Here is a 24335-nt window from a genome sequence, read left to right as displayed (position 1 = left end):
GCTGGAGACCGCAGAGAAAGCAAAGGACATGCCCAGTGAGCCACGACCTGCAACAATGACAAAGAAAAATGCAAAGCTTTGTGTGATGTAAAGAGGATGAGGCATCCACCTTGCCTTTCAATTAAACACATTCCTTACAATTTCCAGCCATACACCCAGTCTGACTCATTGGCCGCTGTAAGATTAGGTACTGAAAATCCTGATTCAAGATTTTTGATTAATTCTGTTTAGGCTGTCGGCACCATAGCCTTCACACGTTTCTCCATCAGGCCACACCAAGGTTCACATCTAAAGGGGGGGGGGGGGGGGGGGGGTATGGGGGAGTCTATCTAGTGTGTAAGCAATAGCCTAGCCATCTACACGCTGAATGGGCTGTTACGTAGGAAGCAGTAACAGGATTGCTTTGAGTGCTTGGCTCATGTTGTATGTGATATACATTGCCTATCAGTTATCACTATACTGGGTTCATGCAGACCAGTGCATGCAGGATGTTTGTATTTTCCATCCTGTTTAGCCACAGAGTAGTTAGAAGTGTTCCTTCTGAAAACCCAGCACGTACAAGCTAGGATTATGCACTTAACACTTGAAATTAAGAGTTTTATGGTGGCACGCAGAATTCCTCTTTTCAAAACTCTGTTCTGATGTCTTTTCTAGGTTCAAGTGTTAATTCTGCCTTCTTTCAGTTTTGATACACAATACCATGAGGATGGTAACCCTCTAAATTAGAAATTCAAATGTTTATTACCTAAACACCAGCAAAATGGCTCTCTAAATTAACATGCACCACTATCTCTTTGGTGCTCTGAAGGTCACAAGTTTGAATTTTGGCAAGGCAGGCTCAGCCTCCCACCCTTTCAAGGTCAGAAAATAGATTAGCATGCAAGATTAGTCTCTGGCCATAAGTAACCCCTAAATTCAAAGCTACATTTTTCCTTTACTATTTCTGTTTTGAAAAGCTGGTAAGAACTAAATTATTTTCAATAAAAATTACTACATTTGTTTGACTACATGCATTTTTCTTAAATGGAAAAATAAAGTTTTTACACTACCTATACACTAATTATTTCAAGCCCAAGTGCTTCTATGCAGGAAACATTTTCCAGATTACTGGTTCTCACTGCACTCCAATGGACTCAGATTTTTTTCATGTGGTATGTTTTTCCGTCTAGATAATGGGGTTCTAGCTAGACACTGAAAGGACGTTCTTGCGGGTCATGGACGGGACAATGGACCTAGCCCTGCAGGTAGGTCTACTTGCATATTGGAAGACCTAGGTGGTCGACGGTGTGATTGGATATTGGCGAGCATGGCCACAATGGTCGCCAAGAGGGACATCACTTGTAGGAAAGTGCCCCTTTTTGTCATGTTCACCCCCAATTTTTGCTCAACAATACTGATGTTTTCGACTGGAAGTGCACTGGAAGCCTGCTAACCAGGCCCTAGTGCCAATGCTCTTTCCCTAAACAAGGTAAACTGGTACAATTGTGATACAATTGGCACACACTGTAGCACCCTTGTAAGTCCCTAGTAAATGGTACCCACTGGTGTAGGTAGCTGCGTCTCTAAAGAGCACACTAAAACTAAGTACACGCTGAAGAAAGTCCAGGAAACCCTTACTGGTTTACAGGACTTTCTTCAAGAATTCCAAGTGCTCTATTTTGTGGCAGTGTGGTCGAGCAGCTTAGGCTAATCAAAGGGGAGTGTTGAGCATTTGTTGTGCACACAGTCAATAAATGGGACACACTCAAAGATATCCAACACCAATTAATAAAATAACACAGATTTTTATATTATTTTAGGCACCAAGATCTTCGTGATCAGGTAAGTACTTTTAAAGATAGGTTTTCAGCATTTAAATAGACAATACTGGATTTGCGGTAATGTTAACCTATAAGGGAAACATACACTCCATAGGACCACTTGTCAACGACTTACAGGATTGCTCTTCAGGACTTATGGTAAGTAGGGACCAAGGTCCAAGACAGCACCAACAGGTCACCTCGGACAGCTCTGGGGCGTCTAGGTGCAGAGGTACTTTTTGGTTTTGGGAGGCCTGTTGAAGTCAAATGAAAAATGGGTCCTGCAAAAATAAGTTACAAGTGGAGACTGGGGGGGGGGGGGGGGGACAGTCGGCTTGAACGGGGCTCGGGTCCTTGGGGTCTCTGGAGCCGGGATGCACTATTGGTTGATTGGGACTAGGTCTGCATGGCTTGTGTGCAGTGGTCTTTGGTCCGGCAGGTCGCAGCAGTCATGATGGACACAGAGGCACAGGGTCAAGATTGATTTGCATATAGCTGTGTCTGAACTGGGGTGGAGAAGGGAGCTAAAGAATGATGATCAGTTCAACCCAGATCTGTGAATAGGGGAGAGTGTCTGAAAATGTTCAGTGCTCCATCCATCAGCTCCATTTGTTTGCTTTGTTCGCCCTAACTTGGCAGGGTATGCCCAGACGTGGGTCCCTTGCTCACTTTCCGACTGGATTCAAGTTAGCTTGGCTGATGAGGGCTGTTACCCCGAACCCGGTCCCATGATTCTAGTTTCTGGTCCAGGGAAGACATGGCTTGGCAGTTCGGGCTGAACTGTTCCCATGAGGCACAGAGTCAACAGTCAGACACTCCCCCCCAGTCAAAGATCTGGGTTGAATACATCATCATTCTTTAGCTCACTTCACCACCCCAGTTCAGTTCCAGCCATACGCAATTAAGTTTTGACCCTGTTCCTCATGGAAACAGTCCAGCCCTAAAGTATAGTTTCTTACCTGTCGGTGTAGTTTTGCAGCTTGAAGACTTTCTGGATTCACTATGCTGTGCATTATTCCGCCATCTAGTGGTTGGGTCCGGAATTTTAGTCTTTTCGCTCTCTTTTTATTTCCGTGGCCCAGGTGGGCGTCGACATCCCAACATTTGGTGTACTTCGCGAAGTCGACGTGCTTACTGAATATATGTTGTAAGACCTTCTGTCCCACTTGTGCTTCTTTGTTCATTTGGATATCCACACAGTAGTGCTTAGTGAACAAGTGCACTGAAGACCATGTTGCAGCTTGGCAAATGTCTTGAATTGGTGTGTTAGCTAGAAACGCAATTGTCGCTCCTTTCTTCCTTGTTGAGTGAGCATGATCTGCTACTTGTAACTGTTGCCCAGCTTGTTTGTGGCATAGTTGAATGGTTTGTGCAATCCATCGTGCAATGGTATTCTTGGTGACAGGTCGTCCCAAGAAACGGCTTGCGAAGGAAACAAAGAGTTCCTTTGTCTTTTTGCACTCCTTTGTCCTTTCTATGTAGTGCATCACCGCCCTTCTGGCGTCCAGTGTGTGCAGCGCTCTCTCTGTCCTTGTGGTTGGCTTTTGAAAAAAACTAGGTATTTGGATTGCTTGGTTGAAGTGGAACAGAGACACCACCTTTGGCATGAAGTGTAGGTCTGTTCTCATACCAATCCTGTCATTGTGTATCTGCAGGTAGGGCTCTTGAAGTGTTAGCTCCTGCAACTCACTTACTCTCCGTGGTGATGTGATAGCTACTAAGAAGGCCGTTTTTAGTGTGAGCATGTGCAGCGTAACCTTGTGCATGGGCTCGAATGTTGCCTTCATCAATTGGGTCAGCAATTCGTTGAGGTTCCATGCTGGTGCTGGCATTCTGTTTGGAGGTGCGACTCTCTTCGCCCCTTCTAGGAATCTCTTTACGACTTGGGAGGTGAAGAAAACAAGTTACTTACCTGTAACTTTGGTTCCCCAGTATTGGTAACTTTCATAGATTCCCATGCTTTGTATCATTCCCCGTCGTCGGAATGGGAGCCTCGGTAAATAGAAAATACCTTAGTAGTAAGCACAAAGTGAAAAAATAGGCCTAGGCCTCATCTCATTTTGTAGCTTATCCACCTCTTTTTGTAAAAGAGACCAAATTCTTGCAGTAGCCAATCAGAGCAGCCTCACCCCATAGAACCTTCCCGTGAGAGCCTCAGATTTTCGTAACCGTTGTGAACAGCAACATCATAAGACAATAAGGCTGAGCTTTCCATGGGGAGGAGGGTGGGCGCATGGGAATCTATGAAAGTTACCAATACTGGGAAAACAAAGTTACAGGTAAGTAACCTGTTTTCTTGCCCCAGTATTGGAACTTTCATAGATTCCCATGCTTTGTATCACAATAGCTAGCATGAAAGAGAAAAGCATATTTTGTAATATGTGTACCTGAAAATGTCATACATAGTTCTGATAAGAAAACCAGATACACATAAGCATCACAAAGCAAAATAATAACAAGTAATACAAAATATGCAAACAGGAAGGCGGGATAGTAAGGAAAGCTCACCGACTTATTGGAAAAGGTTCCTCAAAACCGCCTGGCCCACTGCTGCATTCTCTTTCAAAGAAGAATCCAAGCAGTAGTGGCGAGTGAAGGTGTGGACACTGCTCCATGTCGCCGCTCTACATATGTCCTTGATCGGGACACATGAGAATAGAGCTACCGATGAAGCCATTGATCTCGTAGAATGAGCACGAACTGCTAGTTGAAGTGGTTTCCCCGCTGCTTGATGGCAAAAGTGTATTGCACTGGATATCCAGCGGGAAATGCAGGGTTTAGAAACTGGACACCCCTTTCGAGGAGCGCTGAATGAAACAAAAAGCTGGGAAGATTTTCTGAATAGTCTTGTTCGCTCCAAGTAGAACTTAAGACATCTGTGAATGTCCAAAGAGTGCAAAGCCCTTTCAGCTGGCGTGGAGGGCCGCGGGAAGAAGGATTTTAAGACCACCGGCTCATTCAGATGAAATTCTGAGGGTACCTTCGGAATAAATTTAGGATTTGTCCTTAGGATGAGAACATCATTTTTGAATTGTAGGAAAGGTTCCTCAATTGTGAAAGCCTGGAGCTCACTAACTCTTCTAGCCGATGTCAAGGCCAAGAGAAGAGCCAGTTTCTATGAGAGAAACTTAAGGTCGGCCCTATGAATAGGTTCAAATGGGGCCTTCATTAGATGTGACAGGACCAAATTAAGATGCCAGGCTGGTGGTGGAGGCCGGACTGGCGGAAAAACCCTGAATAAACCCTTCAGGAATTGTTTAATGATCCTTGCAGACCAAAGGGAAGGACCTGATGATGAAAGTCTAAATCTAGAAATGGCCGCTAGATGTACCTTTACAGAAGAAGGAGCCAATCCAGATTTCGCAAGAGAAAGGATGTAAGGCAAGAGTTGGTGCGGTGCAGAAGTATATGGATGTAAACCTTCCCTCCTACACCAACGGCAGAATCTTTTCCACTTAGCCCGATAGGTCTTGTTCGTACTAGGCGCTCGGGCCTGGGCCAAAATGTCTTTACATTCTCCTGAAAGATTTAAACCCTGGAACTCTCTGAACTCAGGAGCCACGCTGTCAATCGTAGGGACTTCAGGTCTGGATGCAGAATCTGCCCGTGAGCCATTGTCAACAGTGACGGAACAGGACGCAGGAGAATTGGTTGATCTTGGGAGAGGAGAAGAAGTTCTGTGTACCAAAACTGCCTGGGCCATGCTGGTGCGAGCAGAATCATCCTGCACGGTTCTGCCTTGAGCTTGCGGATAAGTCTCGGGATCAGCGAAATGGGAGGAAAGGCGTAAACAAATGCGCCGTACCAGGCAATCAAAAGCGCATTCTCCAAGGATTCCCGATGGTGAACCCTGCTTGCGTAGGACTGGCATTTGGCGTTCTGGGGAGTTGATAACAGATTGATGGTTGGGGTCCCCCAACGTGCAAACAGTTCCTCTAGAATGGTCTGATCCAGTTCCCATTCGTGGCTGATAGTCTTTTGGCGACTCAAAGCGTCCGCTGTGGAATTGAGTGTTCCTGCCAGATGTTCTGCTGAAAGAGTGATGTTGTGTTGAATCACCCAATTCCAAAGCCTCTGTGCTTCCTTCGAAAGGGTGCAAGATCTCGTTCCGCCTTGCTTGTTTATGTAGTGCATGGCTGTGGTGTTGTCTGTACGAACCAGCACTGAACGGTTGCAGATCCTCGGAAGGAAAGCCTGTAAGGCTAGACAAATGGCCATAAGTTCCAGTAGATTGATGTGGAACTTGACTGGGACTGGGCTCCAATGACCACTGACCTTTAGTTCTTGGAGGACCACTCCCCATCCTTCCATGGAAGCATCTGCCGTCAATACCATGGGAGATGGTGGAAGTTGGAATGGTAAACCTATGGAAAGATTGTCTTTTAGCAACCACCAGCTGCTTGCCTTCCTCATTTCCGGAGTGATGACAATCCTGTCGTCGAAGGAGCCTGTCACCTGACGCCATTGCTTTGCCAACTGTTCCTGCAGTGGACGCATTTGCAGCCTGCAGTGTGGTACCAATGGTATGCAGGATGACATTGATCCGAGAAGCGATTTGTATTTGTGAACTGACAAACTTCCGTGTCTGTAGAAGGCGAGCCAAAAGAATTAGCTTGGACTGGCGCTCTTCCGAAGGAAAAGCCCGGCAGCACTCCGTGTCTAGGATCGCGCCCAAAAACTTCGCTGTTTTGGAGGGGCGTAAAATCGATTTTTCCCTGTTGAGCCGAAGGCCCAGTTGCTCGAACAGCTGTCTGTAGCTCATGACTGCCCTGGACGCCTCTAGGAACGAAGGAGCCTTTAGCAGCCAATCTTCCAGATATGGGAAGACTTCGAAAGACCGCTTTCTGAGAAAGGCTGCCACCGGAGCCAGTACTTTTGTAAAGATCCACGGAGCGGAGCGGAGACCAAAAGGCAGCACTTTGAATTGAAAATGGCTCTTGCCTACTGTAAATCGAAGATATTGCCTGTGAGCTGGATGAATGGGTACATGGAAGTAAACGTCTTCCAAATCTAGGGTCGCCATGTAGTCCCCTGGATTGAGAAGGCGGAGGATGTCCCGAAGAGTGATCATCCTGAAGGACAACTTGATGAGATAAGTGTTGAGCTGCCGTAGATCTAAGATCGGACGCCACTTGTCCTTCGTCTTCCGAACCAGGAAGAACCTGGAATAGAACCATTTCCCCTTTTGGGAGAGAGGTACAGGTTCTATTTCCCCCTTGGTGAAGAGTTGGTGGGCCTCGAGATGAAGGAGTTTCAGATGTTTGGGTGTAAAGGCGTCTGGAGCTCTCGTTGGAGGAAGATCTTGGAACTCCAACGTGTGTCCTTTCTTGATGATGTTTAGGACCCACTGGTCTGTTGTTATGACCATCCAGTTGTTGAGGCAATGGGCAATCCTGCACCCCACTGGTGTTAATGAGGGCACAGGAACAGTAGAAAGAGCCACCTGGCCGCTATTGTCTCTTGGTATTGTCCCTCCTCTGCTGCCCTTGTCGTCCTCTCGGCGGCTGGCGAGAGAAAGAACCCTTCTGAGAATACTGGGATTTGTATGTTTGGCCAGGATGTGAGCCGGAAGAGTAGCGGTGCTGATTGCCGCCTCTATAGGAGGAGAATCCTCTTCCTCTTGCTGCTCCTCTGAAGGGCACTTTGTGATATTGTAAAGTTCCTAAGGCCTTGGCCGTATCCGTGTCTTTCTTTATGCCCTGTAGGGCGTCATCCACGTGTTTGCCAAATAACATCTCTCCATCGTATGGCAGATCTAGAATTTTATTCTGTACCTCCTGTTTGAACCACGTGGCTCTCAACCATCCCTGGCGTCTCAGAACCGCCGAGCCGGCTAGCGCTTGGAATGCCGTGGTTGCTATATCCATAGCGCAGTCGATTACCTCCAAAGAGGCTCGCTCTCCCTCCAGTAAGATCTTTTTTACCTCGTCCTTAGATGTATCCTGAAGTTCCTCCACGAACAGAGAGAGGTCACACCACATCTGGTGATCGCATTTCCCCAGAATCGCCAAAGCATTAGCCGCCCTAACGAAGAGGCTGGCCATTGCGGAAAATCTTTTCCCAACATTGTCCAAACGCATGCCCTCTTTATCCGGAGGCCTTGTTAGCGGCGTGGATGGGTTTTTAGATTTGCTCTGTGCGGCCTGGGAAATTACCGAGTCCGGTTTTGGCTGACCTAGTAGATATGCCGGGCTTCCATCTGGCGCCTTATATTTTTTCTCCAGTCTGGGGAGCACAGGGAGGACTGTGGCCGGATTCTGCATAGCCTTTAAGCCTTCAGACCAAACATGTTCATTGATGGGGATTGAACGTACGGATTTCCGGAATGGTTCTTTGAAATCGTACAAAAAACATTCGGACTGAACTGTGGTAACCGGCAGACCAAATCTCTTGGAAGCTCGTTCCATCAAGTTGTGAAAGCCTCCGACATCTGCTGGAGGAGAGATTGCGTTATCAGGCCCTGTGACGTCTGGATCTCGAGGGTCATCCTGATTCCAGTCTACATTCTGGTCTTGGTCAGGGTCCACTTGTTGATCCACATCTGATGATGCCTTTTCATAATCCGTATCGTCCTGAATGGGCACTACCTCTTGTGGATGCTCTACGGGCTCTGTGTCACGCCCTCGTGAAGGCAAAGAGTGTCCTGCCGCAGGCTGTGATAACTGAGGCGGAGGTGTAGGAGGGCGCACCTGTTGAACCTCTTGAGGAGTAGGAAATCGCCTCCGATAGTCCTGCAACATTAGCTGTAGATCCGAGATGAGAGTGGATGGCATCGCCACCATCTCCTGCCGAGATTGACGTGAAGGTTTTTGTAAAGGAACTTGCATGCTTGGCATCTTCTGTTCATAATAATCTTGTGGAACATATTGCTGTTGTTCCATTTCCCCTTCCTCAGAACTGATGTCCTGAATTTTTACTTGTAAGTCAGAAGGGCTATAAGCCTGGCCAAAATCTATATAAGCCTCCTCTTCAGAATCCTCATCCAGCAATAGGTTAGGAGGAAACTTTTGGACTTGCCGCGGAGATGTCATTTCCGGTATTATTTGCCTCCTTCTGCGTGAAAAAACAATTTTTTCAGTCGTCGACGGTAGTGCCTTCATAGACGGTTTCGTCGACGGAGGCGCCGACGTAGAAACTGCGCTCGTCGTCGAGGATTGCGTCGTCAGCAGCAAGGTCACAGGTGTGGGCGACGTCGTCCTCGTCGTCGTCGCAGCGACTCTCGTCGTCGTCGACGTGGAGAAAGTCATTTTCGTCGACGACAAAGAGGCATCAGGCGTCGGCATCGTCGACGGCGCAGGTGCCGCCGTCGCAGCCGTCGTCGACGAGCCCGTCGACGAGGCTAATTTTACAGACAAGTCTTTTTTAATAGAAATCGTCGGCGTACCTGTGGTTTTCACCGTCGACGAACGCTGTTTCTTGTCTGAAACGACTTCCTGAGTCGTAGTAGAAGGCTTTTTCACTCCTCTATCCCTGTCAGAGGGTGGTGAAGTAACAGGGACAACCTTCTTCGCCTTTTTTGAGGGTTGCGACTCCTCAAGCTTTCCCTGCCTCTCCTCTTCACCGTGGTGAGGAGATTTTTGGGAAGCAGGCCTATCAGACCTATCAGAGGTCCCTGGCAAGGCCTTGACAAGGAGCTCGTCAGAAGTAGAAGGGGGAGACCTACCCCTCTTTTTCGACCTTTTTGATGACACCATCGACGAGGAGCCCTCACTGTCAGAAGACATAAGTTCTTTGCGGTCTTTCATTTTCTGTAGCCAAGTGAGGAGACGTCCCTCTCTGTCCCTCAAGGTCTTGGTGGAGAAGGTTCTGCAAATCTTGCAGTTCGTGGCTTTATGATCCGGATATAAGCAGTATATGCAGTCTTCATGCTTGTCCTCGACAAACAATCTCTTTTTTGAGCAAGTAGCACAGGCTCTGAAAAGTGCTTTCTTCTTGTCAGACATGACGAAAAATAGACACAAGTTGAAGAAAATATACTAAGAATTGAAGAAAAATGAGCAGAGCTCAATGGAGACTCCCTTGCACAACGTGCGGTAGAAAATCTGAGGTTCTGAGGCTCTCTCAGGAAGGTTCTATGGGGTGAGGCTGCTCGGATTGGCTACTGCAAGAACTTGGTCTCTTTTACAAAAAGAGGTGGATAAGCTACAAAATGAGATGAGGCCTAGGCCTATTTTTTCACTTTGTGCTTACTACTAAGGTATTTTCTATTTACCGAGGCTCCCATTCCGACGACGGGGAATGATGCAAAGCATGGGAATCTATAGAAGTTCCAATACTGGGGCAGAAGCTTTTCCCGGTTTCTCCTCTAGTGTAAGCCACAATCGCAGTGAAGTGTACCCTTAGGGATGTGTAGCTTAGTTTGCTTTGCAGTAGATGTGTTAAGTATTTTAGCACCGTTGACTCCCTTGTGATCTTTCTTTACAGTTTCTCTTTAATGCACCATTCTGAGAATATCTTCCACTTTGCTACGTAGCATTTTCTTGTGGTAGGCCTTCTTGCCTCCCTGAGCACTGCCATTGTGCTCGCCGGTAGCTTGAGATGTGCAAACTCTAGATCTTCAGGAGCCATGCCGCCAGGCTGAGGCTCTCTGGCTCTGGGTGTAGCACCCTTCCGTTCTGCATTGATAACAGGTCCCTTCTCTTTGGGAATTTGAGTGCTGGTACTTGCGCCATCTCCACAATTTGCGAGAACCAGGACTGTCTGGCCCACTGCGGTGCTATTAGTATCAGTGACATGTTGCTGATCCTGCATTTGCTGAGTACCCTGTGTATCAGTGGGATTGGGGGAAAAGCATATGCAAATGTCTTTGATCAACTTATCCATAGCGCATTCCCTTGTGACCGGTGGTCTGGTTGTCTGGATGCGAAGTGTTGGCATTTTGCATTTTTGTGTGTTGCACATAGGTCTATTTGCGGTGTACCCCACTTCCGGAATACCTTCTGTAATTCCTGTTGGTTGATCTCCCATTCGTGTGATGCTGATGCCTGCCTGCTGAGTCTGTCTGCCTCCACCTTGTCCTTCCCTGGGAGATGTATTGCTAGTAGGTCTATCTTTAGTGGGATGGCCCATGTCCATATCTCCTGTGCTAGCCTCGAAAGAGCTACTGACTGTGTTCCTCTATGCTTGTTGATGTAGAACATGGTCGTGGTGTTGTCTGTCTGGATTAACACCCTGTTTCCGTACAGCTGTTTCTGAAAAGCTTTCAGGGACAGGAACACTGCTTTTAGTTTAGGTAATTGATGTGCTCGACCGCATCCTGTTGCGACCACAGCCCTCTCACCTTGAGCTTGTGCATATGGGCGCCCTACCTCAGCTGAGATGCGTCAGTTGTGATGGTCACTGTTGGGAGTTGTGTGAATGGTTTCCCCTGTGATATGTTTTGTTTGTTCCACCACGCTATTTCCTGATGCACTGCGTGTGTGACAACCACTAGATCCTCCCAACTCCCGGTTGCCTGTGAGCATTGCTGTTATATCCATTCCTGGAATGGCCTCATGTGTAGTCGAAAATTTTGGACTAGGTGAATGCAAGACGCCATCACTCCCATTAGCCTGCTCACCGTCCTCACTGTCAGAACTTGCCCTTTGCGGTAATGACGTGTTTCCTTCAGTATCGCTAAAGTTCTCTTCCTGCTGGGGAACACTTTGGCCTGTATAGTGTCTATCTCTGTCCCTAAGAATATCTTGATTTGCTCTGGCTCTGTTGACGATTTCTCCCAATGAATCGAGAAACCCAGTCCCGTCAGTGATAGTATTACCTGCTGGATGTGAAGTTTGCATTGATCATACGAACTTCCTTCCCGAGCCAGTCGTTTAGATAGGGGTATTAGTTTATCCCTTGCCTTTGTAGGTGTGCTGCGACAGCTGCTAGGCATTTTGTAAACACCCTTGGTGGGGATTAAAGGCCGAATGCCAGTACTGGGAACTGATAGTGGCTTTAGTTGATCACAAACCTTAGTAGTTGCTTGTGTTTGTTATTGATGGGGATGTGTATGTATGCGTTCTTTAAATCTATGGTAGCCTTGAAGTCTCCTTGCTGTATTTGTGGTATTACCTATGGTAGTGAGGTTATCTTGAATCTGTGAGTCCTTACGAATTTGTTTAGGAACCTTAGATCTAGGATAGGTCTTAGTGTTTCGTCCACCTATGGCACCAGGAAGTAGGTTGAGAACGTCCTCTTCCGGCGATTCGGCTTCGAGATCTTGCCATTCCACATCTTGTGCCTCAGAGGACTTCAAGTCCTGGTAGGATTGCAGATCTTCGTCGCCTTCTCCCTCGAAATAGTAGTCCTCTTCTCCCAGTTCCTCGACTGGTTCTGGTGTTTTCGGCAGTTTCGCGTCTTCGTCGTCCCTTTCGACCTCGACCGCGGGTTTTGGCGGGATGGTGTATTGACTCATCTTCTCGTCTAAGTCTTTCTTCCGCTGTAGGATGTTCGCCATTTCGGCCTCGAGCCTCCTCATCTTCCTCTCCATCTCGGGAGCATGTTCAGCGCCGAGGGTTGGAGCGCTTCTCTTAGAGGACGTCTATGTCAGTTCTTTTTTCTTCGGCGCCGAGGTGTCCTTCTCGAGGGCAACCTTCAACGTCTTTTTGAGGGTATTCGCCAATTGGGAGTCCTTTTCGAAGGATCCGCTCGGCTGACTGTCCCTGTTAGCTGTTGCTTTCGTTGAATGTTTTGGCGGCAGAGCTTCCTTAGAGGACTTAGCTTCACTTTTACGGGTGTTGCTCTGGGCTTTTGCTTCACTCTTTCGAGTGTTGCTTGAATGTTTAGGGTCGACGACTCCCTTACCTCCTTCGACGTCTTCTTATGGACTTCGACGACCATGCAGTCCTCCAGTCCTTCTGCGATGCTGTTCTCTTCTCCACTGGAGAGGCCCAAGTCTTGGAGCGATGGAGGTGGCCCCTGCATGTTGTGGTTCGCCCTTCTCTGCCTCTCCCTTACTCTGAGGGTCTTGGGTGTGAACGTCGAGCACACGTTGCAGTCTTCGCTACTTTGGTCGAGCGACAGGCAGAGGTTGAAGAATGAATGTTGATCCTTCTGGGCGTACTTGTGGTGGCAATTGGTGTAAAACTTGAATGGTGTTTTGTTCATCCCTGCGCTCAGGGAGCCTCCTGCGAGTGCATTCTCCGTTGAACGTCAATGTTTTGTTCTTTATACTTCTCCCTCGTCGCTCCGGGTACCTGACCTGTAGTCTGGTGAAGTTGAAAACTTGATTATTCGTCGAATATCTTCGATTTTACTTGAATTCCTCTTTCAAAACTCGAACTCCTCGGCAACGATCCAGACCCAACAGCGGAAAAAAGAATCTAAAGATGGTGACCATAGGTGGGAGCTTCTGCAGGAAGCGCGTCGACATGCGAAGGACACCAAATGGTGGGATGTCGACGCCCACCTGGGCCACGAAAAAAACGAACAAGCATTTGCAATGAACCAGGTCTCGCATCTGCGAGAGTTAGAGCTATTGGCATTGTAAATGGTAATATCTTTTACCCCTGTGTTTTGTTTGGGGTGACTTACGGAAGGTTTGAGCTATTGGTGTTGCAAGTAATAACGCAACGCTAATAGCTCAAACTCTCGCAAATGCGAGACCTCTTGCATTGCATATGTTTGTTTTGTCTGGGATTACCAGAGAAACCCTGGCAGTCCCAAGCAGAAGCACAAATAAAAGACTTTACAGTTTTGGAGAAAACTACTGCTTTTTGAGTTTTTTTCGAAAAACTGTTGCTGTAAGTGTGCGTTGTACTTGTCAATCATTCAAATAGGGATGACAGGGGGAAGAAAGGCAATATAGGGCAGCCCCCCACTCAGCAAATATGAAACAGAAAGCCCTATTCAGCCTGCATGGTTTGATTCTCAAAATCCCTGTAACTACTAGGGCCACACCTCTTATTGGCTCACCAAGACGAGTTTAGTCACTGTTGTGTTACAGGTCAGACCATACCTTAAAAAATTGATAATAGCTGTGTACAGATTCAACCACATAGAAAAAATATGTGAGAAAGCAAGGAAAGTACCTCACGGATGTGACACCCGAGGGGGTTCCCTGTTTGTTAATCACCGGTATACCCACTTATCATCATCGGTTACTTTCCTTGTTGAGAGGATGAAACGTGTGCAGAGGAGATGTGCACAAGTGAGACTAGATAAAGACAAACAAGGAGTGTACAGATACACTGCCTAGTAGGACAGAAAAAAAGTGCTTAGAAAAGAATAACAAGTACCTACACCCAACAACCAACAAATATAAAACAAGTGAGGTTTGGCTGGCTGAGTCGATTTTATTCTGATGCTGCCAAACTCCACCATTAAAAAATGATTAAGTCAATACCATTGATTTTTATAACTGGACCGACATGTTTCATTGCCTTGTCATTGGCAACTTCGTCAGGGCACACAGTTGGGTCTCTATTCTCAATCCTCCGTTTTTTGTCGTGAGGACCTTATGCTCGACTGTGGTGGTCGTACCGTCGAGCATCAAAAGACAACGTGTCGAAGATCACGTGTCCGTCGTGTAAACTCCTAGATGTCGTGACGTCGTGGAAACTCCTAGATGTGAGTAACCGCTGCCGAGTCCCTCCGGGACTCGGCAGCGGTTACTCACATCTAGGAGTTTCCACGACGGACACGTGATCTTCGACACGTTGTCTTTTGATGCTCGACGGTACGACCACCACAGTCTAGCATAAGGTCCTCACGACAAAAAACGGAGGATTGAGAATAGAAACCCAACTGTGTGCCCTGACTAAGTTGCCAATGACAAGGCAATGAAACACGTCGATCCAGTTATAAAAATCAATGGTATTGACTTAACCATTTTTTAATGGTGGAGTTTGGCAGCATCAGAATAAAATCGACTCAGCCAGCCAAACCTCACTTGTTTTATATTTGTTGGTTGTAGGTACTTGTTATTCTTTTCTAAGCACTTTTTTCTGTCCTACTAGGCAGTGTATCTGTACACTCCTTGTCTGTCTTTATCTATTCTCACTTGTGCACATCTCCTCTGCACACGTTTCATCCTCTCAGCAAGGAAAGTAACCGATGATAAGTGGGTATACCGGTGATTAACAAACCGGGAACCCCCTCGGGTGTCACGTCCGTGAGGTACTTTCCTTGCTTTCTCACATATGTTTTCTATGTGGGTGAATCTGTACACAGCTATTATCAATTTTTTAAGGTATGGTCTGACCTGTAACACAACAGTGACTAAACTCGTCTTGGTGAGCCAATAAGAGGTGTGGCCCTAGTAGTTACAGGGATTTTGAGAATCAAACCATGCAGGCTGAATAGGGCTTTCTGTTTCATATTTGCGTTGTACTTGTCCCAGCAGAGCAAAGCCTCAGGACCTTCGGAGGAGCTTTTGTGGTCCGGGTCTCTCAGAGAGCTCCGCCTGGCACACGCAGATCTCTCATTCGGGTGGGGGGGGGGGGGGGGGGGGGGGGCTCTGTCCCTGGGCACCAGTGCATGGATGAATGGATGAGCATAAACAACATGCAACCAGGTCAGGGAGTGCAATGTAGAGCGTCACACTACAGTGATACCACTACTCTCCGAAGGTGAAAGGTAGCCATTAGGGTGCAGTGAAAGAACTAACAGGTAATGGAATGTAAACAGGTTTCCTTGTCGGCAATAAACTTTCCATGACTTTAAGAGAAGCACAAACTGCCCTTCTGGCCTGATAAATTCTCTAGACATCCAATGCCCCCCCCCCCCCCCCCCCCCCCACACACACTCTCTCTCTCTCACAGCGCCCTGTCATCAACAACCATACCTGTCAGACGTGGGAAGAAAGTCATCCCAGCTATGGGGCCTCAACTGCCACCAGCTGAAAGCTGCGTCTGGGGCCGGCTACTTGCTGCCTCAGGTCAAATGATTCACAGAGCAACGCTCTCTGATCTTCACCTGTGCCAGCCCTCTCCTCGCCTGTCACCCACGCAGAGCCGTGAGGAGCTGTGCAGAGAGCTGTGCTACCGGGCTGTAGCGAGCTGTGCCGCCGGATCCACTGAAGGAACTCCCCATCAGAGCTGTGCAGAGAGAGCTGTGTCGCCGGCTCCTGTAAACGGACACTCTATCAGAGCTGTGCAGAGCTGTACCACCGGCCTGTGCAGAGCAGGGCCACCGGGCTATGCGGAGCTGTGCCGTTGAAGCACAAACTGCCCTTCTGGCCTGATACCTTCTCTAGACATCCGATGCCCTCCCCAAACACACACACACACACACACACACACACTCTCTCTCTCTCTCTCTCTCTCTCTCACGGCGCCCTGCCGTCCCCACCATACCTATCAGACGTGGGAAGAAAGTCATCCCAGCTATGCGGCCTGCACTGCCACGGCCTGAAAGCTGAGCCTGGGACCCGCTTTTACAGGGACAGTTATTCCCATTGTTTCACTCATGAATTCACATTCAGAGTAGGGTTCACATTTAGAAGACGTAATGTGAGACTGGAACATCAGGACAAACCTGACGTATGCAGTCTCGCCTGCCAGGCAGTGTGTAATGTGTTGAAAAGTGCAGGGCCACAAAGATAAGCTGAATGCTGGGGTTATCGACTGCCAAGGCAGCCTTGCTTCATCACCACCCTACTCTTCCTTTTTCAATAGCGTACTCTTGAAGCTTCTTTTTCATTCCTTCTTTCTACCTAGATCTCCATGTTGCTATGTTTCTGTTTCTTTTATGCCCCTCTCTTTTGTTACCGTTTAAAAAATTTTATTGAAAAATAAATTGCAGAGTCAGAAAAGGGTTCCAGTACCGGAAAGCACCGGTCCAAATTAAGCACTGTTTGTAGGTAAATAAGAAATCCATTAACGATGAAACGCTTTATGTTTCGTGATGCGAGTGAGCCCCCCATTATAGCAACCTACTGATTTTTAAAGTGGCTGACTGCATATTCTACCATAGAAGCATGTCTTTCTTCACATTAAAAAACAAGCATTATGCATGAAATATGAGACCGACAAGAAAACATACAAAGGATCAATGAATAACACTGAAATAATTCAGAGAGAAGAAACACAAATTAGATTTGTCTTTCTAAAGTGAGATCGTGTTGCTGCGCCATTGACACATGAAATGAAGACCAGGGAGGAGGAGTATTCTGCCCCCTCCCCCATCCTTCCTACTGAAGTGATTTGACCCGGGACTTTTGTGAATAGCTCACACAGCCAGGGCCCCTGCTGGCCTCGGATGGAAACATTTTCAAGGTGGAATGTTGAGGCGTATCCATGGTAAACAGTGCTGGCGGTCCTGCAGCGGTCACTGAAAGGAGATATTAAACACGGGGCGCCTGCTAAGCGAAGGCACTGTTGTGTTTGTGGACACACAACACCCTAGCGTCTTGGTTTGTACTTTACAAAACAAAATGGTCCAGATCACAACATTCTTTGAACATCTAACTCGTCACTGAGGAGCGTAAAAGGCCGTCTATTCTGCAGACACTCACAGGAGTCCAAAGATTCAAACTGGGAACAGGAGAATCTCACATAAAGAGGCAGAATTTACTACAGCATAAAATCTGCCATATTCCCTAACAGTAAAGAGTAGAGGGTCCACCTGGGTGTTACCGGAAAGGTTGGGGTGGGGGTTCAATGAGGAACCCTTCGCAAAGTTTTCACTTTGTCTGTTTTCACAAACAATACCAGTACTTTTGACATCTAATTCGAGCACCTTTGTGGCGAAAAAAAAAGTTTAGGGACACTGTGCAAATAATACCAAACATAAGTGGATTACTCCACCTCGGAAAAAAATGCAGATGAAGAAAAAAAAAAAGCTTAAGGAATTTTTGGAGATAAACTCCGGGGAACGTATTTCTTACATGTACTTGCTGATGTTTGTGGATTTTTGAGAACCTCCAAAAAGTCAAATACACTCACCACAGAGTACCGCAATCTGATAGCGGACTTGCACATTTTTAAACAAATGGTCGACGGATGGCCCTCAAAGTAATTATGGCAATGTAGAAGAGGCCGAGAATGCTCAAAGTGCTGGGCCTGAGTAAAGTACAGCGTGAGGCTGGCTAGAAATAAACTGGTCACTCCTGGGGGGTGGGACTCGCCCCTCACTGCATTGTTCCTGCTGTTAGCACTGAAACGGGATCCCCGCTTAGGCATCAATGCTGCACATCTTTCCTATGCAGGATCCGGAGGAATCACCTTTAAGGGTGGGGGGAGAAGCCACCTTTAAGGGTGGGGGGAGGGGTAGACAAAATCCGCCGTGGTTACTGCAGACCTCGCCTTTTCCCATGCCAAATCTAGAAAGTCCATATAAAAGCTTAGAAGCAGGCTAATCCACAGTATTACTGTTCTCTAGAATTTGTATAGCGCTTTATATACCTGAAGAGGCTGCTAAGCGCTCAGATTTGCAACAGATTCCTGGCTGCTCTCTCAGAGACTGAGAGGATGAAAGAGTGTTGGATAGTAAGTACTACCTGACAAAGTTGACGTGTACACGTCTTTGCTTGATTTTAGGTGCACTGACAAGACCCAATAAGCCTCTGACAGAAAAGCCTTCAGAGAGCACTGTGTTTTTTGGCTAGGCTGCTGCAGAGGTCACAAGTGCGTTTGCGGCATTCTTTTGCCTAAAGCCATTTCAATAGCCAAGAATTCCCTCAATGTAAAAAGGAAAAGCAAGATCTAACAGGGCGCGCAGAGATCGACACACATGCACACCCCTCAGAAACCAGGTGGCAGTTACAAGTGCCTCACAAAAAAGCCAACATACTAGCAAAATATGTGGTCCACGTATCTGGAAGTGCTTCAGACAGCTCAGCTGGTTAATGCATCTGCAGGGAAGTTCAATTTAAAAACCGCAGGGTTTAATGCTGGTGGAGAAACGCAGCATGTCATCCTTCTAAAGCTGATTAGGTAAGTATGAAAGATGAGTAGATCATATAACAGCTATTAACAGCGCCAGGGATCAACAAGTGTGTATGCTAATAGTTGTCATATCTCCAAGCGTAACATAGCAGCAACTTGCAATTATTACAGCTGCATCCACAGAGGGACTCAAACTCACTGCAAAAGGGTCACTACTGGGGTTCAAAGAGCGCAAAGGAAAGGTGGACTCTCTTCCTTGTTGGATTCCTGATGGCAGTTACCCTCACTGTCTGCCTACGGCTGATACCGGCTGTGAAGCCCATCTGTTTCCTGTTACTCAGCTCTACAGTTAACTTGCACTCATCTCCAGCTCCAAGAAAAGTCACAAACGCTCTCTCAGCCTTGAGTACCGTAAAAGAGAGCAGTGCAAACATCTCATGCGGTCTCGTAGCAGCTTGAAAACCGAATCTAAGGGTCATTTTCCATTCATGGTTTGGTTGCTTGCGATGGCTGTAGCTCACTGGTACGCAGCATTTCCAGCCCTGGGTGTTCATATAACATTCACAGCAGCTTACAACTTCTAAAAGTTAACAGGACTAACGTGCCCAAAACACAATTTCCTAAATTAAAACGTGCGTCAGAGCTGGAATGGTGGTGACCCTGTGACACAGAGCCACGTGACCATCCTTAGCCAAGCCCTGGCTTTACTTGCCTGCTTCTCTTATTCATTATAAAAGCAGAGTTGCGGACACCTGAGGGGAAACAAAAACAGACATGGACACCCTACTCATATCTGCCATGGGGCTACTTTGTGGTTCAGGAGATGGCTCGGGTCACCAGCTCGAGCCATCTTAGCACGACAAGAAACCTTTTTTCCAGTCTCTGCCTTTCATTTTAGAAATCTGAGTTGAGTTCCTTAAGTCCACAGGATTTGCGGAAGTACAAGAAACTGCAACTCCCAGAATGCACTTGCTAAAAATGGAAGTCGAGGACCAGTTACATGGCGTCCGGCGGGGACGCAGTCACCTCCTTAACACTGGGCCTCGCACCTCAGACGGCCACATCAGCCGGGCCTCACTCAGCCTCTTGGAAACAAGGGTGCAGTGCAGCTTTTGTTTATGGCAGGTTTGAAGCTACCACCACCATCGGGGCCTTAGCCCGCTCAATCGTAGACCAATGGCGCTTCGGGTACCAGTAACAGAAAGTAACAGCCCAGAGTGGCCAAGAGGCTGCCGTTCTGACCCCAGACCTGCCTAATTACAGCATATGGAGAGCTCTCAGGGGGCTGTAGGGCAGCTGCGGGACAAGGGCCGCCATCTGCCATTCCGGGGTGTGCCGGGGATTTCTAGGCAAGAATGTGCTGACGCTCCACGGTGCCACCGGCCAGTTGGCATGCGCCCGTTCTCCGCTGCCAGGCCTTCTTGTGTGTAATGCTGAAACCCGGGGGTTCCCGCCCAATGTCTGGGACAGACTGACGGTAAGAGCTATGGGTAATTCAGTAAAACAGCTGCACTCGATCTGCAAAGATATGAAGCCCATTTCCCAAGAATGTAAAAACTCCGGGATGGGGACTCGGCTCGTTTTTGTGGGGAAATACTCAATAAAAGAACTACTTGCAAGAGAAAAACAAGCACGGTCCGGTTTCACTTCCCTCCGTCGTGAAAGGAATATGCTACTTACCAGTATGCATCTGTTCTTGGCATGTAGGGCTGCTGACATTCATATCTGTGCATAGATCGCCGCCTAGTGTTGGGTCCGGATGATTGCATGTTGTTGTCCTGGAAGAGTCTTCGAAGTATCACGAGATAGGTGGCTCCTCCCTTGGACTACAGTGCGCATGGGCATCCTCTCCATCCTCAGATTGTTTTCGCCATTGTGGCAGAGATGGAGTATAGTACAGTAAGAGATGTCCATGCGAAGAGTGAATGCTGCGGCTGCGACAGGCACCGGGGAGGTGGGTGGGCGATATGAATGTCAGCAGCCCTACATGCCAAGAACAGATGCATACTGGTAAGTAGCATATTCCGTTGAGGCATGTGGGCTGCTGAATTCATATCTGTGCATAGAATGTATAGCAGTTTCTCCCTTAGCGGTGGCTACCTGTGTCAGTTGCAGCAGTCTGAAAAAGAGTTTTGAGAACAGCCCGTCCTACATCAGCTTGCTGTTTTGAATGTACATCTACACAATAGTGTTTTGTAAATGTATGTGTGGTTGTCCATGTGGCTGCTTTACAAATTTCGTGTAAAGGAATATTACCCAGGAAAGCCATGGATGCCCCTAGCTTGCGTGTGGAATGCGCCCTAGGGGGAACTGTTAAGGTGCGTTTGGCTTTTAAATAGCATATTTGGATGCATTTAACGATCCATCTGGCTATACCTGATTTTGAAATAGGGTTGCCTTCATGTTGCGGTGAGAAAGCAACAAACAACTGTTTTGTTTTTCGAAATGCCTTAGTTCTGTCTATATAGTATAGCAGAGCTCTTTTGACATCTAGAGTATGCAAAGCCCTTTCAGCTACTGTCTGTGGATTTTGAAAGAACACTGGCAGTTCGATGGTTTGATTTATGTGGAAATGGGATACCACCTTTGGCATGAATTTAGGGTTTGTTCTGAGAACTACTCTATTTGCATGCATTTGAATGAATGGCTCTTGAATAGTTAGGGCTTGGAGCTCGCTAACACTTCGAAGCGAAGTAATGGCAATAAGGAAAGCCACCTTCCAAGTGAGAAATTGTATTTCGCACGAGTGTAGTGGCTCAAAAGGTGGTCCCATAAGTCTGGTTAAAACAATGTTCAGATTCCAGACTGGTGAAGGTGGGTGTCTTGGAGGAATTATGCGTTTGAGTCCTTCCATCAACGCCTTAATTGCTGGCACCCTAAATAGTGAAAGGTGTTGCCTGTTTTGAAGATATGCTGCTAACGCAGCTAAATGTATTCTGATGGATGAATATGCTAAATTGCAGCGTTGTAGGTGCAAGAGATAGCAAATGATGTTTTGAGTTGAAGCATCAAGTGGGTTTATATCATTGTTACTGCAGTAAATGACTAAACGTTTCCACTTTGCTGCATAACATGCCCTGGTAGTGGGATTTCTTGCCTCCTTGATAATGTTCATACAGTCTGGAGGCAAGTTTAGGTATCCAAACTCTAGGATTTCAGGAGCCAGATCGCCAGGTTCAGCTGTTGCGGATCTGGATGTTGGATTTCTCCATGGCTCTGAGTTAGGAGATTGGGTGTGAGTCTCAGTCTTTGATGAGGCACCACTGACAGTTCTAGGAATGTTGTGTACCATGGTTGCCTCGCCCATGTGGGAGCAACTAGGATTAGCGTCCGTGAATGTTGACGTAGTTTGCGTGCCACTAGCGGTATCAATGGAGCTGGGGGAAAAGCGTACGCAAATTTGCGTGACCAGTTCATCCATATCGCATTGCCTTGCGACTGTGGATGTGGGAACCTGGCGGCAAAGTATTGGCATTCTGCGTTTTCGCTTGTGGCAAACAGATCTGTCTCCGGATGTCCCCACTTCCGGAAGAATGGTTGGAGCACTTTGGGGTGAATCCCCCATTCGTGTCTTTGTTGACTGTGCCTGCTGAGCAGGTCGGCTACTTGATTGTCCTTGCCTGGGAGGTGCTCTGCCATGAGAAACATGTTCCTCTGAATGGCCCATTTCCACATTGCTTGAGCTAGGTGCGACAGCTGTCGTGAGTGTGTTCCTCCCGGTTTTTGAATATAGTACATAGATGTCATGTTGTCCGTCCGGATCAACACAGTTTTGTTGCATAAGTGTGTCTTGAACGCTTTTAGGGCTAGAAAGATTGCCATCAACTCCAGCAGGTTTAAGTGCATCTTCTTTTGTTGCACAGTTCAGAGTCCCTCGACTGTGTAATTTAGGACATGGGATCCCCACCCTAGTAGGGATGCGTCCGCGGTTAACACTATTTGTGGGACAGGCTCTTGGAACAGTCGACCGTTGCAAAGGTTTTGTGGATTCCACCAATGCAGAGAGTTGTATGCACGACTGGTCACCAACACTAGGTCTTGTAATTGCCCCTGAGCCTGATTCCACTGCTTTGCTAGGCACTCTTGGTGCGGACGCATATGTAGCCTGGCATGAGGGACTATGAATATGTACGAGGCCATCATGCCTATTAGTTGCATAAACACTCGAGCTGGTAATGAGTGTTGAGGTCTGAACTTTTGGATCAGTGTTTGCATTCCGTTGATCCGTGCTGCGTTGAGATATGCTTTTGCTGCCAGTGTATCTATAGTTGCTTCCAGGTATTGTTGTACATGGGAGGGTTGCAGATGTGATTTTGGGTAGTTTAGCGAGAAGCCTAAACTGTGCAGGAGATGGATGGTTTTTGACATGTGGTTGGCACACTGCTGGGCCGATGGCGCGTGTATTAGCCAATCGTCCAGATATGGGTACACATGGATGTGTTGCCTTCTGAGATGTGCCGCCACTGAAGCTAGACATTTGGTGAAGACTCGTGGGGCTGTTGTGACACCAAATGGTACGACTTTGAACTGGTAGTGCTGTCCTTGAATGGTGAACCTGAGATACTTTTGTGAGCAGGGTGTATTGGAATATGAAAGTATGCGTCTTTGAGGTCTAGAGTTGCTAGGAAGTCTCCCTTGCGAAGCAATGGTAGGACTTGCTGGAGAGTGAGCATATGAAAATGCTCCGACAAAATGTACAGGTTGAGGGGCCTGAGGTCCAATATTGGTCTGAGAGACCCGTCCTTCTTTGGAATTAGGAAGTATAGGGAGTATACTCCTGTTCCCTGATGTTGTAATGGGACTGGTTCTATGGCCCCCTTTTGCAGCATGCTGATGACCTCTTGCTGCAGTAGTGTTATATGTTCCTGTGACATAGGGCGGTGCACGGGTGGTATGTTGGGAGGTGTTGAAGTGAACCAGACTGGCAGAAAATGTTGTAGTCTTCCCCCGACCCATGTTATATGGTCTGGGGGTAGTGCCAAGAAGTCACTGTTTGGTGTTAGTGGAGGATCTATTTGCATTGCCTCCACGACCCCTTCCTTTGGTGTTATTGCCCCGTCCACCCCTGTTGGTGTTTTTGTTGTACGTGGATTGCGTGTTAGTCTTGTAGGTGGAGGATTGCTGTGAGGTATTACTTCTGGCTCCTCCTCTATAATTGGAGCGACGAAAGGAGCCCCAGTGTTGTTGGGACTGGAGAGCTCCCATGGACTTCGCTGTATCCGCATCCTTTCTCATTCTTAAACCCTGAAATGCGAAGCCATGCGTGGAGCCTTAGCAGCACGATTGTATTGCTGGATCTAGCAGCTGTATCAGCCGCGTCTAGGGCACATTTAATTGAGGCATTGGTGATGAGTTTCCCTTCTTGTATCAGTTCATCTGCCTGCTGTTTATAAGGGTCAGGTAGGTATTGCAGAATTTATTCTAGGCTGTCATAATGCGCCCTGTCATATCTGGCCAGCAGGGCCTGTCTATTGGCAATTCTCCAAGAGTTTGCTGCTTGAGCTGCTACTCTTTTGCCTGATGCCTCAAAGATTTTTGACTCCTTGTCTGGAGGAGCAGCCTCTCCGGTAGTCTGGGAGTTAGCCCTTTTACGTGCGTTGGACACCACTAGGGAGTCCAGGGGTAGCTGGCCTTTTATGTATGTAGGATCAATAGGTGCAGGCCTATATTTCTTTTCAATTCTAGGGTTAATGACCTGTGCCCTAGCAGTGTCTTTAAAAATGTCATG

At 47.4% G+C, this 24335-nt stretch overlaps 1 protein-coding gene across 2 annotated transcripts in view; it reads right to left on the bottom strand.

Moving 5' to 3' along the window:
- ANKRD52 (ankyrin repeat domain 52) overlaps positions 1–24335 on the bottom strand; it is a 430239-nt gene that overhangs the window by 80136 nt on the left and 325768 nt on the right. The gene's annotated exons all lie outside the window — the stretch shown is intronic.

This window comes from Lissotriton vulgaris, chromosome 1_1 (genome assembly GCF_964263255.1).
Source record: "Lissotriton vulgaris chromosome 1_1, aLisVul1.2, whole genome shotgun sequence".
NCBI lineage: Eukaryota > Metazoa > Chordata > Amphibia > Caudata > Salamandridae > Lissotriton > Lissotriton vulgaris.
The sequence above is the reverse complement of the archived record's forward strand: the minus strand, read 5'-3'. Positions and strand labels throughout refer to the sequence as shown.